This window comes from Cryptotermes secundus, unplaced genomic scaffold (genome assembly GCF_002891405.2).
Source record: "Cryptotermes secundus unplaced genomic scaffold, Csec_1.0 scaffold180, whole genome shotgun sequence".
In the NCBI taxonomy this organism is placed as follows: domain Eukaryota; kingdom Metazoa; phylum Arthropoda; class Insecta; order Blattodea; family Kalotermitidae; genus Cryptotermes; species Cryptotermes secundus.
The window spans coordinates 2,902,866-2,918,969 of record NW_019718619.1 but is presented as its reverse complement, the minus strand read 5'-3'; the positions used below and the strand labels follow the sequence as shown (position 1 = coordinate 2,918,969).

At 39.6% G+C, this 16,104-nt stretch overlaps 1 protein-coding gene and 1 long non-coding RNA gene across 12 annotated transcripts in view; one reads left to right on the top strand and one right to left on the bottom strand.

Moving 5' to 3' along the window:
- The window catches only part of LOC111861791 (homeotic protein antennapedia), a 1,040,626-nt gene that overhangs the window by 494,546 nt on the left and 529,976 nt on the right, over positions 1-16,104 (top strand). The window contains exon 1 of one of the 11 annotated variants that reach the window (XM_023846662.2): positions 14,020-14,756. The exons of the other annotated variants lie outside the window; for them this stretch is intronic. The gene's annotated coding sequence lies outside the window, so the exon portion shown is untranslated. Of the gene's footprint in view, positions 1-14,019; positions 14,757-16,104 lie in introns of those variants that run through there. 11 annotated transcript variants of the gene reach the window in all.
- Positions 1-16,104, bottom strand: part of LOC117282123 — a 58,280-nt gene that overhangs the window by 5,741 nt on the left and 36,435 nt on the right. The gene's annotated exons all lie outside the window — the stretch shown is intronic.

Below are 16,104 nucleotides of genomic sequence, written 5' to 3'. Positions count from 1 at the left end.
CCAAACTCTATCAGAAAATTGTACAATACATCCCTCCTTTTTTTTTCCTGTGGCGCTACAGCCCCAATTTGGGCCTAGGCCTACCTCCATGAAACTCTCCGTTTCACTTCGGTTTACTAGATCTTACACATTCGGTAGGAGTCCTTGGGCGAGTGATCAGTTCGTCGCAAGGCCTCTACCTGTAGACAAACACAGAAAAACGCACACAAACATCCATGCCCTGAGTGGGATTCGAACCCACGATCCCAGCTTCCGAGCGAGCGAAGACAGTGCATGCTTTAGACCGCTCGGCTACCGTGACCGGCCCTAACTCATTCTACCCAACTATATTTTTTTATTTAAACCATTTGCTCCACTGTTTATTGAAACATCAAGTACATGTTATGTTATATTTTGTAAAGATAACATTTTTTTAACCTCTCTAAACGTTAGGCGTCAACATAGCTAACATGGCTGGTAGGCTGCATTTGGTTGGTTAGTTTCAAACTACGCAGTTAAACGTCAGGCCGGTCACCATTTCCGTTGTGTCTACTGATTCGTTGACATCTCTAGCACTTTGTTCCTGATTGGTTGTATGGATTTGACACCAGTACGGCTCCTTCAGAACATCTGGTGTGCTTTTTAGTGAGTTAAGTAGGCGGTTAGTTCCTTTTACATTTATTATGTATACTTGTTGTTATTACACCATTTTAGCGCTTAAAATTATAGACGACTTTTGACTTTCTTGTAAAGTACAAGGCATATTGAAGGTAATAGCTGAAGTTAGAAGTAAGCGATTTACTTAATGTTTATACTAGCTCAAGTCATGTATCTAATTATGCACTTAATAATGCTTAAAGGAGAAGAATGCAAATTATCAGTACTTCGGTATAATAGCTTCGTCCACATAGCTTTTTTAGAGGGCAGTTTATAAAATCTCGCGAAATAGGCTTAATCGTTTAATTTGGGGTTAATGACATATGTAGCCGCATTGCTAGAAGTTTCTTCGTTGGGTTCCCCAGTCTTTTTTTACTTCACTGCTTCTTCCATTACCGACAACATTGTCGGCGTTAATTTTCCTGTGCTGTCGGTGCTATAATTCTAAGTAAACTGCTACTGCAAAACTGAGTTCAGATGAAATGATGCGTTTCTCTTTTCGACATCACTGATCCAAAGAATGTTACTACAAGAATAATTTAATTTAAAGGACCTAAAGGAGAAAAGAAAGAACACTTCGCTTCCATGTTATTCTCATTTCAGAAAACATATGAAGAAAAATTCCCTAAAATGGCCAAAAAATGACAAGAAATAACCTTAAAGTCCAAAAATTTACCAAAAAAATGACCTTAAACCTAAAAATGTAAAAAATGAAAAAAAATTACCTATAAAATTTACATTTCAATAACCAGCAGCTCATATCTGAGATTTATATATTTAAGAGCATCGCATAGGATACAAGGAAAAAAGAGATGACATGTCATCAAAATCCGCGCCTTGGTTATAACATACGATACATCGTACATCGATAGACACGATATTTGACAGTGAACTAAGATTGCTCCCCATTTCAAGGTCCAATTCTCAAATATCCAGTGATCAGTAACATGTGAGTCCATCAGATCACTGTACATTGGGCTGTAGATCTGTAAGAGGTTTATAAGCTTTTATCGCTTACCGCTGACTTCATCAATTTGCTTTCTTGGAATACCTTTTAGTTTGTATTAGGAATTCTGAATATTACAAGAAATTAAACCGTATAACTAAACGAGTATTTCGGTCTAAAGGACTCGGAAGTTTTCAATTCCTGTTAGAAGATCTCTTCACGTTCATACTAGAAGATTTTTCCTTATGTTGTTTATATTTATAAAAGGCGATTTCCTTTGCAAAAGTTAATGCTAGAGCGTCTGAAGATTTCGTATACTTAAAAGGGGAAAAGATTCGATGGTGCTTATGCACAGCGTTTAAATCATTGGAGCCTGTTCAGTATACACAGAACTCATGGATTATATATCTTCCTGCACACGACATTTAAGTATGGCGGCTGGAACGTACTGCCAGCACTGATGTATCAAACCCTCTATGGACTTTTCAATTAGAAACCATGAAAGCGGAATTAATTCAATTTCCCCACACTCCCAGTCCAGCAGACTGTTAGGGGGGGGGGAAACGTTTTCTTCTGTTCTCGATTTATTTATGCCCTTAAATTCTTTATTTTCACTTGAAAGAAGACAACATACATAAGGGGGGAATTTGTTGGAAGGGTAGTTGATGAAATGAAAAAGAAATATATTGGTGTAAGAATGTGTTTGGTGAAAGGATGGGAGAATGAAAGTAAGTTAGTTTACTAGATCTGGACTTCTCACAGCTATCTTCTAACCTGAAGATGGAGGCGCCAAGTGCCTCCAAAATGTTCATAACGATTTGTCAAACATGTCACATTCCTCTCTCTTTCTTTTTCCTGGTTCTCCCACTTTTGGAAGATGGGGCATGCGTGAAAAGCTTTGTTTCAGTTCAGTTTCTTAAGCCTAAGACAATTAGTAGTCCTCCTGGGATGGGGGATGAGACCTTCGTAAGGCCGCTACCTACACAGGAGAATACAAACACAGAATAAACGCAGACAGACATTCATGCCTTGAGTGGGATTCGAAACCACGATGCGAGTATTCGACAAGCGATTACAGTAATGCCTTAGACCGCGCGGCTACTGTGAACGACTTCAAGGCAATACCCTTTTAAAATAGTTTGGTTTAATTTCTGTTGTTCTATTTCTTTTAGTATAGTATAGGAAGTTTAAAGAATTTTCAAAATTCAAATTTATGCAGGCACTTCAAGGATACGTTTAGGTAAGTGAGAATTTTATCATTTTGTATTGTAAAGGCGGTCTCGTTCTCTTGTTTTGCTCGATATTTAAGCTGTTGACATGTGTAATAACAGCGGATAGAAATTCGTTCTTACTTTAACGTGAAGTGATATCAATTAATGTTCACGCAATCTCCTGACTTCTGAATTGCATCCATTATTTAAGTTTGGCCTATGTTGTTGCAAGATAACTTTGAATTTAACCCATGGAAATTAATCTTGATTTGTTACGAAGGGTTACTTCTGTAAACGGAGGGTTTCTTCGCAATACATGGGATTTTACAAAAAGAAAAACAAGGGAGGAAGGGAGCTTTAAATCCGAATATCTAAAGAAATTCCCACAACAGAGTACATGAAGCTCGTATAAAGAAGGAAACCTACGAGTAGAGAACAATTTTCTTTGTAAAGATTTCTCCATTAATCAACCTGCATCAAGCCGCCCTCCACCAGTAAACAGCAAGTTCGCATCATCCCGCCTGGCTGCGACACCCATCGGTCTGCGAGGGAGGGGGGACGAGAGAAATTGTCTTAAGAACGGCTTTATATAAGAGAGGAGATCGATCGAGCCGAGTTGGGTGGGAGGTTGCGTTCAGAACCGAGAAGAAAACATTGTGGAATGAGGACTGCGTAAGGGAAGTTGGTAAGATAACTTATCCCGGCAGGAATTATTGCAAAACTGTTAATGTCGCATAGGCTAATCTAAGTTCTCAGAAATTTGATCCTTTCCGCCCTAATATTTATGTAGGGGTCTATGCTAAATGTATCTTGGAGTGCGGCACCGTACTTTACTTTACTTTACTTTACTTAATCCGTTCCTCTCATACCCTGCGGTGTCGAGATTATTATTTTTTTCTTTTGATCATTTTACAGACGGTAGGACTCCTTGGACGGGTGATCAGCTCGTCGGAAGGCCTCTACCTAAACACAGGATAACACAAACAAAATAAACCCACATATACCAAACATCCATGCCTTGTGTGGGACTCGAACCCATTATCCCGGCTTCCGAACGGGCGAAGACAGTACATGCTCCAGGCCGCTCGGGCTACCGTGACCTGAAACGTCAAACATAAACTAGAAGAAATATTTGATCTTGAAAAAGAAAGATTTCGTTTCTACTTAAACCTACTGTTCCGGCAGACAGGCCTCCATTGATTAGATGTATCAAGAAGATATTGCAAATAATTCAGTTTATGTTCATTGCTTTTAATTTAACACTAAGTGTTTTGTGTGACATATATGTAGGCCTGCGTTGCTTTATCAAGTCCTGTATGATATGTATTTTTTATTATTGCTAGTGGAGTGGGACTAAGTCCCTTGTACCGCGGCCACTTCTGGCCTCTTGTACCAGCCCCAGATGATAGGTGAGGGTGATTGTGGAGCAATTGTTGGAATGAAGATTGGCAGGGGAAACCGAAGTACAGGGAGAAAACCTGCCCCAGCGCCACTTTGTCCACCACAAATCCCACTTGACCAGACCCGGGCCGCCGCGGTGGGAAGCTAACCGCTTGAGCTATGGCGCGGCCTAAATATACTTATAACACTTCAACCTGCATTCATAACGCACACACCACAACCAACACCATGCTTCCACAACCACTTCGCCCATATCAGTCAGCTGATCGCAGATTGGCTCCATCAACTCGAATCTGTATCATATGTCGGTCTACGTATGATTTCAGTTAAAGAAAGCGTATCCCAGAGTAATATCCAAATATTATCAGTTCTGAATAACATCTGAAGCCTACCGAAACGAAAATATGGAGATTTCTTTCTTCTGGAGTGAGACGCTGTGTAGTCTTGTCTAGACTACACGCTATCGCATCACAGAAGGTGAGGTTGTGAGAACTTGAAGCCTCACGAAAGCTATGGAGGCCAGATGTTACTCTTCCTTACCTGCCATTAATTAGGGCCTTGCTATGATCCCATCTACAATATTTCGAAGTGCTTTATTCCAGTATACTAATCTGGGACTGTCTGCAGATAGTCTGCAGCTCACGCTGGTTCCTCGTTCGCGGATTTTTCTACCATGAAGATGGAGACAGTACAGTCCTCCGAAACATCGGTTCAGACACGATCTACACGGTACCACATCCAAGAAGACGTCATTCTTCATAGTGGCCCTGAAAACCTCCAATCTTAGGTAGTCTTATATGATGAATATTGAGGTTCAGTGTTTTAAATACGAAGTTAAGATAGACACAATGAGAGTATATGGATATTGTGGCCATGGGCTTGGAGAGGACATGACATCGTTAAGACAAATATCGCTCGAAGTATTCAGATCACAAGTGGAACATGGAATATATGACATGTACCGAAACAACTCCGATTTTTCACTTTCATAGAGAATAACTCATCTATTGTTACAAATATTCGTGACTCTTGCTGATTGGATCTCTTTCTGACACCAATCAACCTCCCAACATTTTTAACTCTGCTGGAGATTGTGTCCTCCTTCCCTTTTCATTTCTTTATTTTTTTTTATAAGTTATAGGCTCCATATACATTTATACATCCACTCTGTTACCCATAGTAGTCTTTTTTATGCTTTGTAAATTCTTCCATCCACTCATCTTTCCTATTATATTTTTCATTCTCTCTTTTCTAATGCACCAGGAACGAATCTTCTCTGCCATGTTGCTCTCTTTAGACTCTGCATGGGATAATACGGAACATCAATCACGCCACGGTTGGCAGCCTTCGTCTGTTTTGTCTATTTGACAGCAGCAATATGGCGGCTTGTCTATATTCTGTGTAGAGTCCTAGGGAATATATGTCTGTTAGAAGTGAAAGATTTCTTTGCGGCATCCATCTTGTATCCATCAAGTCATGTCTGCTTTCTTGTGAGGATGGGGGTGGAGTGGATATGGTATGTAAGAAGTTGCTGTGTTTGTGGTATGCCTGTTTCATGTCATGACGTTTTTTATGCAGCAGAGAATCAGAATTTTTAATGCTAACCTAGGCATCTGGCTGTTTCACTATGAGATAAGTTGGTTAATTTTATAATGTGTAAATGTACCGATAGAATTCACTTAAGTGTTATCTCCATGCTGGATGAATAATGTGAGTTAGGGTTTTGTGAATCTGAAAGTGACTCTTGGTTTATGTTTGGTCTACATTTCTCTGCATCTAAATTGCTTCTTAGGAACGGGTTCATCAGAGCATATGACCTTGAACATGAGGGATTTACTTATCTGTGTAGCCCACGGTTCACTGTTTTACAACAGGTTACCAAACAGAATATTCAGAGTTGGAATAAAAAAACATTAATAAAATAGGTCAATAGAAAGTAATTCCTAATTAAATTTACATAAATACAAATAGAAAACAGTGCAAAGATATTACAAACATACTTTCTCATATAATTTTTAGACCGTAAGTAAACCGCAACAATAACCTTATATAAAAGACACTATAATGTATTTAGTACACTAAAAGTGTTTGTTAAATACTTTAAAATGTCACTAAAATTATACATTCGTTCTTTGTTGCAACATGTTTCGGCCACACGTGGACCATCGTCATGCAACATTTTTTTGTTATTGGGGAGACCACTGCACTGTTCACTTTGTCTTCTGTGCCCTTAGGCACAATGTTGTTTTGGCTACTAGTTTTTTCGTAGAATACTTCCATTGTATTCTCATATACGATTGACCTTGAAAATGATACCTTAGAAAAGAAATCATTCATTATAAGTTGTTAAATACCGAACAAGAACAAAATTCATCCTACCAGTAAAGATGAATTCTAAGAATTTACATTTCGCGTTTAGGGCCCTAGTACGCATACAGTTATTTTCCTGAAGACACCACTTATATAGTTTGTATGTAGCGAGATGGTATCCGGAGTCTTTTTAGAGAAAATCGTCATTTTGTGTTTTGGGCCCCATTTGAAGGGCTTCTGTTAATATGCAGCAGGTACCAACCATGACGGATAAATTTGTGATGTCGGATATACGATTGTATTAATTAGATCCGTCCAACCGTTCACGTGCTAGCGAGAGGCACATCCATTCATACATACATACATAAGCGCGCACCCCCCCCCTACACACACACAAACGCACAGGCATACAGACAGACGGCATTCTACAAACGACGTTTTCATATTCAGGAGGACTCGGAACCTACAAAAACAACTGCCTATAGTACGTATAGGGTGAAATAGAGTACAACACTGAAAACTATAAATTCAAATCTTGTAAACAGTAACCTTAAAGTAATGAACAGTCGTTTATAATTTGACTAAAATGTCCTGTAGCACCTAACAAATTTATAAAGTCTAATTTCTCTGGATTATACAAGTCACTTTGACTTATTTTAAATGCCAGAAATTTGTAACTTTTATTAAAGATTTCCTTGTTCGCAGCAAAATTTATATCTAGGTACTTTTATTTTTAATAGATATTTTCTTTACGATGTTTTATCCACTAGCATTATCATGGCTATCTATGAAAATTAATTATTATATTTCCTTGTTACATGCGTATACTCTCCAGAGAAATCAAGCAACCATAAAATGCGACCTTGAGATTTATTTGTTATGGTAAGAAAGGCAAAGATGGGCGTTTATGGGAATATGTAGTAAAGGCAGACCTAACAGAATTGATTAACCGTGAGCATGGAATTCAGGAAATGCAGTGTCCGTTAGCGAGTCCTTGTATGTAAAATAAATTTTTAAATTGTTTAGAATTAGACAAATTAGGCTTATGCTAGGAACTATATTTTCAATGATAATTGTATATAAGGTAGCGAACAGTATTGAAAACCTAAACTAGTAGCCGAATGGGGAACGCGGTAGCACCTCAACCACTACGCTACCGCTTGCCCCCCGCGATTTGCCCGAGATACTTTCTAATCAAAACGCTTACAGCACATTATCTCTTAAAAATTTTAAATCAACATTTAATACAAACAATACTTAATGTCACGATTTCTGTCTACTGCTAGATATGTAACTACTTTATAACGGTGTGTAGTTCGTTGAAAGTCAACCGACGTTTCGGAGGAACATGTCGCCTCTATCTTCAGGGTAAGAGACTATTTATGCTTTAAAGCTGGTTTCTCGCTTGGCTTATTCTTCGATCATCAAGATGGGGTCGAGATGTCCCTCCGAAACGTCTGTTGACTTTCAGCGGACTACAGGGCATTATATCGTAGAGGATAGAAACTCTGCATAACCACCGCTGTGAGAGCCTCAAATCCTACATAATACTTGTATTTCATGTTACAGTAATAACCTAAAAATACTGTTCATTTTTAAATGTTGAAGAACACGGAATTATAGATGGGCTCTTTTCTCTATGGATGTCGCTAGAGGAAGACTAGCGCAGTGTTTCTCGTATGCAGTGAAGTCATCCGAGTGTCGCTCAAGTGATTGGTTACGAAAATAGATCACGTGATACAGTGATGCCCCTCTCTCCTTTCAACAATGACTGTAATTTCCTGTCTTTGCCCCCTCTTCATCGTCTTCCTTCCTTTTCATACTCGGCAACTCTGTTATTCGTAGCCATCCGTGACTTGGAAACTAATCCCTTCTTCCTTACACCCTTTTCTACTGGTGAATTTTCTCTCCCTAACGTCAAAGTTTGTGATCGGCGCGTCAATTTTATCCCTTCTCTTGCGCATGGAACCTCATGCTCAAGGGAATATCTACAATGGGAGGGCGGTGGGTGGTCTCAGGGCTGCGACGCAAGAAGCTGAATGTGGCAACGAAGTGGAAACTGACTGTCACAGTACACTCTGTTTTTCACACACAAAAAGAAAAGCATCCAGCACAGACAACCGCTGGCGTGATAACCTTTTCTAATAGTTACACGAACAGAACTGTTTCAGACGGGGCTGGCACGGACAGTAAGTTATGTAGAAATAGGGCAGAAACGGTCGTGAAATGCGAGTATGTTAGGTGTTTTCGTGGCAGTTGCCTCGCGTAACTGAGACGAAAGCGACAGACGCCCCAGGTATGGTATGCAGTCTGCACTTACTGCCTGCATGTTTCTTTTCTCATACCTCTTAGTGCTTTTGTCCTGTGTAGGAAATTCCTTCACCCATTGCATAAGGTACTTTTTATGAAGAATGCCGTCTTCTGGGATGTGGCGCCGTGTACATCTTGTTTTAACCGATGTTCCTCCGAAACGTCTGTTAAAACAAGATGTACGCGGCGCTACATCCCCACATCCTTCATAGTCACCGTCGTGAAAACCTCAAATCTTATGAGCTACTTTTTGTTGAAGATTTTTTAATTAACATGAAGAGAATACATTAGAAATAAATCGGCATAAGTTTTAGATGAGTTCATTTGGTTCAGGATAAGTTCCAATGGTCTGCTCATGTGATCACGTTAATGAGTCTTCAGGTACCATAAAAAAAGAGATTTGTACCAGCTAAGCTACTGCTATTTTACCAAGAAAGTCATGATTTTTATACGTATACCCAATAATGTTTATAATATTCTGAGTTAATAGGATTTTTAAGTTCTGAAGTAATGAAAAGTTATATCTGTTGGAATATAACACACTGTAGCCTATTTTGAATTGCTTCATTTTTGGTCCGTTACACTATCAATTACAAAGTCAATAGAAAGTCCGTCGAGTGTGACAATGTTTTTAGGTCACTTATTTATCACATCTGCCTTACATGTTTCGGTTTAATAAAACCATCATCAGAGGCACATATTACAAACACATGAAAACACTGGCGTTGTTTAAATGTACACAGTATATATGCTGCGTGGACGCTGCTACAAATGTCGATGTGTAAAAGCACAACACTTGCTAGGAATATTGAATGCACGTTCAACTCTCGCATTCCATCCGAAATTGCCCTCAAATTAAACCGTCAATGTTAAAATATTTAAAAGTTTAAAACATTTGAAGTAAAATGTTAGGCTCCTCCTTGTTAATTCATCCCNCAGCCCAGCCTATACAACCTCAAGCTGACATCTCCCATCATCGGGATGAATTAACAAGGAGGAGCCTAACATTTTACTTCAAATGTTTTAAACTTTTAAATATTTTAACACTGACGGTTTAAATTGAGGGCAATTTCGGATGGAATGCGAGAGTTGAACGTGCATTCAATATTCCTAGCAAGTGTTGTGCTTTTACACATCGACATTTGTAGCAGCGTCCACGCAGCATATATACTGTGTACATTTAAACAACGCCAGTGTTTTCATGTGTTTGTAATATGTGCCTCTGATGATGGTTTTATTAAACCGAAACATGTAAGGCAGATGTGATAAAGAAGTGACCTAAAAACATTGTTACACTCGACGGACTTTCTACTGACTTTGACACTGTAGCCTGTTGAAAGTCAATCGACGTTTCGGAGGAATATGGAGATGGAAGAGGACATATTCCAGTGTAACGTCAGTTGCCTTTTAACGGGCTACATGCCGCTATATCCCAGAGCATAGAAGTGTTTAAAAACCAACATAAGGCAATTAAATGTTCAAAAGTATGTAGACCTGCCGAGCAGCTTATTGTAGCTGTAAGATCCGTGACTCAGTCGGGAGGTGTCTCCAGCGAATCTCGGGCGGCTACCTTGATTTAGTGTTTTATAAATTTCCCCACAGTATCCAGGTAATTGCCTGGGTATTAGATTACAATAGGCTACGAACTCCTTTCCAAATACTTACCTGTTCACCATTCATGATCATTTTAGACGCGTGTTATGTGGAGGTTGTTTCTGTCAATCTGCTTGTAACCTTCTATCTCCGCTTCGACCGCTTCGCAGATATTTTTAGCGTATTTTCCTTTTTTAAATATGAACTGAGGATTGTGAGATTGCCTTGCTGCCTGTGTGTCTCCGTAGCGCCTGAAAGCTGGAATAGTAGACACAGAATAGGCGGTCGTTGCTAGGCAACGACTCGGCAAACACGTTCCCGGATGAACGAATACGCACGCGACACAAGAGAAATTGTTGGACGTCGTGTCTTCTATGAATTCCGTATTGCATTAAATAGTCAGTATGTAGTGAAAGGAAAGCAGACGGTTAGATCTTCCCAGAACTTCTCCTTTAATGCACAAAATGTTGTCGGATGATTCCGATTTGAGCCACATTGAGCCGTAGTCCATTCAGATTCACTTAAGGCCGTAAATGGGCTTTCATATAGCTCTGTATCACAAACCGTTCTTCGAATTTTGGTAAAATTCATTTTGATCTTTGTATAACGCTAATCGGCCATTTTGGAATAGACCTACTGAACTATTTCAAAACCTACTTTACACAAGACAATAAATTGACTCCTTAATATAGATTACCCCATAAACCTTTTTAATAAATTTCTTAAAAATCAATATGAGCGTCTTTCATTAAATATTTGAGGGCAGTTTCGATTTTCATCCATATTAATTCATGAGAGAAGACATAACATAAGGTCATAGATGAACTTATACAGTGCGTACAATCAAGTGCGCGCCGCGGCTGCAATTTGCCGTGAGTCATACCACCGCAGAACGGATGCAGTCGCGGGGAGGAGCTGCAACTCCTCCCGGCGACTGCATCCGTATACTGCATCTGTATAAAGAGGCCAGCTATAACAAACTACATAGAAAGCCATTGGGAATTTTATGCACAGCGTTATGTAGCGGGCCTACATCCTTCTCCATCTTGTCTTATTATATTCTATGCTGCATAACCCTGTCAGTTACTCAGGATTGTTAAATTAACAATTTCCAAGAAAGACATTTTCGTGTCATCTCTAGATCATCTGTTTAACTGGCATATTCGCTGATGTGTGTCTGTTCAGATATCTGACAGAATATCTTAGCTTAGGGCTTAACCCACACTACTTACTCTGCTTAATTTTTTTAATTCACTTAGTGGGGGTTGGAGTCCAACTGGGTCCACTCGGCACGGCGGCCACTGATTGGCCTATTGTAGCCTGCCCCGGGTGATTATGATGATGGAGAATTTGGTAGAATGAAGATTGGCAGGGAAAACCGAAGTACTCGGAGAAAACCCGCCCCAGAGCCACTTTGTCCACCACAAATCCCACTTGACCAGACACCTGAATCGAACCCGGGCCGCCGCCGTGGGAAGCCAGCGACTCACCGCTTGAGCTATGGCGCGGCCTACTCTGAATGCTTGCTTTTGAATATATGATGATTTGTAATGCTAGAACACAATTACTCTGCCTTCCAAGTGATCCTACTGTTGAACCGGGAGCAGTGCATGCCACATTTCTCGGGAAGAGTTTGTGCTCAGCTCCGCAAAGAACGTCACTGACCAGTGTCCAGTGGCAAGTAGTCCACAAGGTCGGGCTGAAGCTTTTTGTTGCCGTGTCACGCTGCTGGAATGTGTGAACCCTCCAGCCACTAGAATTCACACGGCCCTCCGCCTTAGGAGTGTTCTTAATAAGTTAATTTCGCCACTGGTAACTTTTAACAACCCCCAGGATCTTCATTTTCTGCTTCGTGTTTTGTATCATGTAACAAAGGTACGTGTATAATCATAATTCAATTTCATCTAATTTCAATTTTCCACTAGGTTTTAACATTTTAACGATTTAAATTTAGCATACATTACAGAGAGAACCCACACGAACCTTAGACTTAAAATTGACATTTAGATCATATTACTGACAAATATACAAAAAAGAAAAAGTGGATCCATTTTAATAATTCAGCAAAGACTTATGAAATTCGTAAAAGCCACCTGATGATGATATTGGCAGATCGAAACGTGTAGTGAGATGAAGATAAACTAACCCAATATCGGTTTATAATCAGTTGTTGTGTTGGCGGTCCCTAAGTATCCCTCCGTATTCCCGTCGCGGGCAAAGTAATTTCTTGAACTTGGGAATCGAGATTAATGAACTGACTGCTGTTAAGTTCTCGTGATAAGGTGGTAAGGGGCAAGAACTTTCGTGACGATTCACTTCCTTTTGGGACGTGGCGAACTGCGATAACGATGAACCAGAATACACAGAGACACATCTGAGAACAGAGCAATTTTCATAGCCACCACCTTGAGACTTTGCATATAATATCTTTCCTTATGTTTTAAATACTTATTCACAAATTTGTACAATATTTTTTTCAGGAATGAATTTGAACATCACAGTGAAGGAAATACATTAAAATAATCTCAAGACTGCCCATAGATTTTGGATGTTTGAATTAAACGCGATATTCGCGCAGATGACGGCCATAAGGTAGCATAGGAATTTACAAATATATCATTTGGTATCACATTATTGTGCATACTTGTTCGATGGCTTTTAATAGGAATTTTGACATTAAAAGTAAGGGTGACTATTATTTTTGACATTTGAGTCTTCAAAAACGAATTCTCGGAAAATGCGTCTGTGTTTATCAGCGCATGTGATGTAGGAGAGTTCTGTGCTCCCTTGAACCCGTTAGGAAGTACTACCCTCAGGCACTGGGCGACGGCGGTCCAGCTGTCGACACTACATAGATATCTCTAAGGAGCCGACCTGAGTAGAACATTACCCCTTTGCATGCAATGTCGGAAACAGATTCAGTATCCGAATGTGCGAGGAAAAGCTCAATATGATGGGTAATGTATAGCATAAAAATCATGACTACTGTTATGCACCATCTTAACAAACTTAACTAATGACATTATTCGGTATAAATTGCCTTAATTTTATTTCCGATAGCCTATTCATTGATGAATTTTTGTGACAGGTAACTGATATAGCCGGGTTTCTACTTTTTAATGTGTCCGTATGCTTCATTATTTATTTTTTCGGGATTACAAGACTTTCGAAGTCATTAACCTGAAATGACGTCCCAACCAAAAGTTTCCAGTTTCATTTTCAGTGAGCAGAGCGTACAGTAAGTGAACATTGGCGGAAAGTGAGAAAGAGATAGAGAGCATGGAGAGGAAACGAGGGGAGTAGCGAAAAATCGGAAGAGAAGGAGATACAGTGATGGAAATAAGAGGGAAGGAATGTACAAAACTAGAGAGACAAGAATTATGATCTGGGTGGTGAAAATAAGGGTAGAATGAAAAGGGGAGGAGGCGGATATGGTTGTGTAAGGGGTGGAGGAAGGAGGGCTAGTATTTTTTAAGCTCAGTAGTACGTATTGCTACTTTGCTTGGGTGGTAGTGGTTGCGTGTTTAGCACTGTCTCTCTTATACAATTCGGTCTCTCTCTCCTAACTATACTGATGTTCCCAGTGCTGACAGTTCTGGTACCTCCTGCAGCAGTAACATACACACCACAAGCAGACGTGTGAACGTTTGACAGCACACCAGCAGAAACGCGCGTTAAGAAGGTGGAACATTACAAGTGCTTTCGTGACTCGTAAAATTTCATATATAGTTTTATATTTTCTCATCCATTCTGTTTCTGTGTCGAAGAAAATTATTACATCGCATAAAATGTCTGTTATAACAGATCTTAAGATTCGCTGTAATTGAAACAGTCTTTAAATACAATAATGTATTGAGAGGGATTCTGATTAATATGTGTTTTATTATTCTTTCAAAATGAACAAAAAATACATTATGACAGAGAATGTCGAATATGCAGTCTTTATTAAATTATTTTTCTCTGAAGGACTACTAAAATGTAACCTGTAATTTGGGGAACTTAAATTATACCGGAAGAAATGTGTTTGCGAAATTCTGATTTAAACATGGAAATTTATCAAAGTGAGAGAAGAGAGCCTGTAGTGAAATTGTATAGTGTGCGTCTTTGACATTTCAAGACATGGTTTTAAATATGTGACTGTGCTCTTAGAAATTGATAAAACTGGTTCCGGTAAGGGAACAGATGGTGCTTGAAGGTGACTTTATACATATAACTTATTATAAGTTTAACTTTTATCGTTTCCACTTAGTAAGTGCGTGGAAGGAAGGACAAATAGAGTGTGAACTCTCGTAAGTTTGTCAAGATGTATAAACATTCTCCTGTCTGAATAATGTGGTATCAGTTTCAAGGTACGTGACTCAGTGATGGCTATTACATGTAGCTTAGTTAAGTAGCATATGCTGGCCGGGCGGAGAACATGTTTCACTCAGTGAATGGATCGGAACTAATTTGATTAAAAGACTCTCTGTAACAACTCTACTTGAAGTTGGCATACGCGGCAGGGAATTTCAGAACCTGTTTTCGCGTTCCAGAATGTTAAAAGCTTATTTTTCTTCTTACGTTTATATTGTTCATTAATAGTGAAACGGAGGCGTGACTTTATAGGCCTACGTAATAGCCATTAGCTGCCCTCAGCCAGCGCAAGAGTCAATGCAGACAAATCTGTCTTTCTACTTCGTAATGGTTATTTTGCACATTCACCGAGTGCCATATGACGTTCAGAAAATGAGGCAGTCTGTACATGTTCTGCCATATGGGTCCGATAGTTGTATTTCATTGTTGAGGCAAACATTTCCCCAGTAGATGGAGTTCAATTGCTGGTCATAATTTTTAATTTATTTTTATTTTAAAACCAACGAGTTAATCTAGATCATGGATATTTCACTGTGTTCCGAGGGCCATATCCGGCTCACGATAGACGTGTTTTGTGTGTTGTAGTGAGCAAAGTATTAGGGATCTTTTCCTTGTTTTGTTGTTTATTTAACGACGCTGTCAGTAGCTCAGACAGTATAACGGAAGACTGTATGGAAGGAAGGAGCATACCCCTTATTTGAGGCACCATCCTGGGATTTGCCTTCAGAAGGGGTTTGACAAGGAAAAACTGCGAAAACGCTAAGCAGGATAGCCGCTGTCCCTGGCGAGATTTGGAACCGGGATCTCCCGAATACAAAGCAAGAATATCAGCCACTCGATCGCGAACTTCGGTTTGCCCTTCCTGCATGTCACAAAATTAAGGATCTTTTCTCTGTGAGCTTTCTTCTCAGAGACTGAGAACGGGATGGATAGGAGTTGTACCTTATAGGCATACAGCAATAAGAATAACCTGTGGACACTACAGTAAATGATAAGTCTTGGTATCTGTTTTACAGTTTCTTAATCATATGGACAGCCGCTAGGACTTCTTTGGCGCGGGATACGCCCACTGCAAGGCAGCTACATACCCAGGAAAATACAAACACAGAATGAACGCAAACATCCATGTTTCTAGTGGGATTCGAACCCATGACCCCAGTGTTTGAGCGGGCGAAGACAGTTCATACCCAAGACCGCGCGGTCACTGTGATCGGCATTGTAGGCTTATTATCTGATAGGAATTAGTGATGTATTTCCTATAATTTATTGTTTGGAGCATGTCATTTGCATTATTATTAGCCAACTAAGTAAAGGGAGCAGAGTTCATCTTCAGAAGCCGATATC